This window comes from Pelodiscus sinensis, chromosome 13 (assembly GCF_052426305.1).
Source record: "Pelodiscus sinensis isolate ZL-2025 chromosome 13, ASM5242630v1, whole genome shotgun sequence".
Taxonomy (NCBI): domain Eukaryota; kingdom Metazoa; phylum Chordata; order Testudines; family Trionychidae; genus Pelodiscus; species Pelodiscus sinensis.
Window position 1 is genome coordinate 47,628,636 of NC_143064.1, and position 3,385 is coordinate 47,632,020.

A 3,385-nucleotide genomic window follows, 5' to 3' on the forward strand; every position below is an offset into this window, starting at 1 on the left:
GCACTGGCCCTTAGCTGCAATGCCCCCCCTCTCCAATGCCCCCCTCTCCAATGCCCCCCCTCCAATGCCCCCCCTCCATGCCTCCTCTCCCATGCCCCCCCTCTCCCATGCCCCCCCTCCCAATGCCCCCTCTCCCATGCCCCCCCTCCCCCTCCAATGCCCCCCCTCCATGCCCCCTCTCCAATGCCCCCCCTCCATGCCCCCCCCCCCCCTCCAATGCCCCCCCTCCAATGCCCCCTCTCCCATGCCCCCCCCCCCCCCCCTCCAATGCCCCCTCTCCAATGCCCCCTCTCCCATGCCCCCCCCTCCAATGCCCCCCCTCCAATGCCCCCTCTCCCATGCCTCCTCTCCATGACCCCTCTCCAATGCCCCCGGGGTGTTTGTTCTCACCCGAGGGATAACTATCGCCCTGCACTTGGGGGGGCTGGCGAAGCAGCCCTCGGGGTCTCCTCTCAAGGCAGGTTTCCATTCCAGGCGCTGCCTCTGCCTTTGTTCCACTTTGGGTCCATCTTCCTTACCCGAGCGAAGCAGGACACACGCTGCTCCAGGTGCTCTCACCTGTGCCTTCGAGTGGCACCAACGCGCCCGTCCTTGCGCTCGCCGCACAGTGAAACCAGATCGCCGAGCAGTGCGACGGCCCGCCCTGGGCCCGCTGCGATCTCTGCAAGGGGCACCTTGGACGGGAAACTGGGAACTCCGGATTCACTGGCCGAGTACGCTCCCAACAGCGCAGCCCCAGGGCCGGATTAAGGCATGGGCTAGCTGGGCAGCTGCCCGGGGCGCCAACCTATGGAGGGCGCCTGATGGCATCTGTAAGGGGCACACAGCACCCCCTTATAGCTGCCATCAGGCGCCGCACGCCCAGCTCCCTGATTGCAGGCTGCAACAGCTCCCAGCAGCCACCCTGCAGCGGCCGCCCGGGGCGGGGGCTGCGTTAACCCCCGCAACACCGGCCAGCAGCGCCCTTCCCCCCGTGGCCACGGGGCCTTGCACGGCCAGGCTCAGCCCAACCTGGGCGGCCCTGGGCTGTGCGCCAGAGACGGTAGCCAGGCTGTGCTGGGCCGGGCACGTGCGTCCTGCCGCCACCAGCTCCGCACGCCCTCTCCCACACGCCGGCGCCAGGGTGGGCCTGTGCATGCGTCCTCCCCCAACCCGGGGCGCAATTAACCTGCCTGCCCGGGGTGCCGGAATGGCTCGGTCCGGCTCTGCGTGGCCCCACTGAATGGGAAGTGACAGGAATCCCCCGAACACAAGTTCTGCGCCCCACGAGGAGAGGTCTGTTTGAACAAAGGACTGAGTTTGCCTTGATTTGCATGTAATCAGGACGGAGGTTCACGCAGGAAGGGGAACCAAGGCAGCTCAACTCGGTGAAGAAGAAACAAGCAGGGAACATTCTTCCCTCAGGCGCTGGGTCTCTTCGTTCCCATCTGGAAATGGTTCTCAAGAGGGGGTTGAAACTATAAAAAGAAGGGGGGTAACCCCCACCCCCACTCTGTCTCTGGCATCGCACCTAAGAAAACAAAGGGAAACAGCTGCTGGACTCTGAGTGGGGGTGGGGGGCTGACTGAAGAGTGTACGAAAGCTTCCGAGTGGGAGCCGAGTTAAAAACTTAAAAAACAACCAATAGTCTAGTAGTACCTGCCACTCATGAATGGGTCTCCAAGTCACCCTGTTGTTTCTGGCCAATTCCACAAGCCAAATGCACAGGGAAGGGTTGGAACTTCACTTCATTGACAACTTTAATTCTTATCCGATTGAATGGAACAGAGGCATGGGCTGGCTCGCACACGACCTTCCACATCCTAATGACTCAGCCACCCAATCCATGGAGGGGCCAATTGTTATCAGCCTCTTGTAACTTGAGCAATCTAGTCACTGTCTTTTTGCTCCTTTTTTTCCCTCCTCCCCCGCAACATTTATCCTTGGATCTGGACTTTGAATACTCCGGTCATCTGAAGAAGTGGGCGGTGCCCACGAAAGCTCATGGCCCATCGACATGTTTTGTGAGTCTGTAAGGTGCTACTAGATCATTGGTTGTTTTCTGAAGAGGGAGGCCAGCCACCGTGCTGGAAGCGTGGGGCGAGGCACTTTGCTTGTCGTTAAATGTCATTAGAGTTAGGCCCCGGGAAGCAGGGGATCTCTTTCTCGGTTTGTAGGCCTCATTACTTGGACTTGCTCTAAGTCCATCTCTTTGGGGTTAATCAGCCTCTTTTGATTGCTTTATCTCAGCCAGTGCGCTCCAGCCGTAGTGTCTGGCTCACGCCAGTTACGGTACCGAGCTCGCACCTTCCTTTCCAAGAATGGACGTCAGATAGTGGCACTGTCAAGGTGAGGGCGGGCAGTGCAGGACTTGCAGGGCTGGGTGTGCTGGGGTCACCCTGCCACGTAACAAAGGCTGGCGAGAGCCAGGGTGTACCTGGCTGGCTGCCACGTGCACACCCCGCCCCTTTCACTCTCAGGCTGCTCTAATTTACATGGGGCCAGGCAGGCGCCAGCACTGCCCCAGAACACATGGGTCCTGATTTTCCACGACCCTGAGTAGCCAGTCATGCACAGTAGTGCAAAGTGGGTGTCAGTCCGTCACTGTCAGGATGGGGGCTCGCACGCCCACTGTGCACAAGTGGCAGGCCCTGGAGTGCAACGGGGGCTTAAAGCCACCGTCATGCCCTGTCCCTGCCCCTGCCCCAGCTGCAGGGGAGCAGAGCGGTGGAGAATCAGGCCTCCCAGCTCAACATCTCCTGGGGGGGGTTCTAATCTGGGGTCTGTGCCCGTGACCGGACTCCCCCAGCCGCTGCAGGCGGGAATGGGCAGGGAGGCAGGGGACAGTCCAGAAGGGGACACTGAGGGCGGGTCCAGGAAGTGACACTAGTGCTGTGCCAGCTGGATGTACAGCCTGTCCCTGTTCCTCGTGTGTCTGGCCCGGCCACGCCAGCCTCCCCCTATGCAGAACTCAGGGCGTCAGGGCCACGGGGCCCTTGGCGTGTGGTTGGGCTTCAGGGCTGGACCCGGGAGCCCCAGTGCAGGCAGCAGCCCTGTGCACAAGCCCGACTCTGCACCGCCCCCCAGCCGTGCACACACCAGCATTGTACGTATTCCCGCACCCGCCAGCGCCACATGCAGAAGCCCAGCACGCAGCTCTCAGCTCAGCTCAGACGCCTCGCCCCCCACCCTGCACACCTCAGCCCCCTCCACGTACGCCTCAGCCCCCCCGCCCTGATGCCTCAGGCCTCCCTCCCCACATGCCCCAGGCCCCCTCACGCAGCCCCTGGCTCGACACACACCTACCAACCCTGCTCATTTGTGTGGCCGGGGCACAGCTGTGCACGTGCACCCCCCGCCGTGCACCAGCCCCACGCCCCAGGGGCAGCAGCCACTGAACACGGGG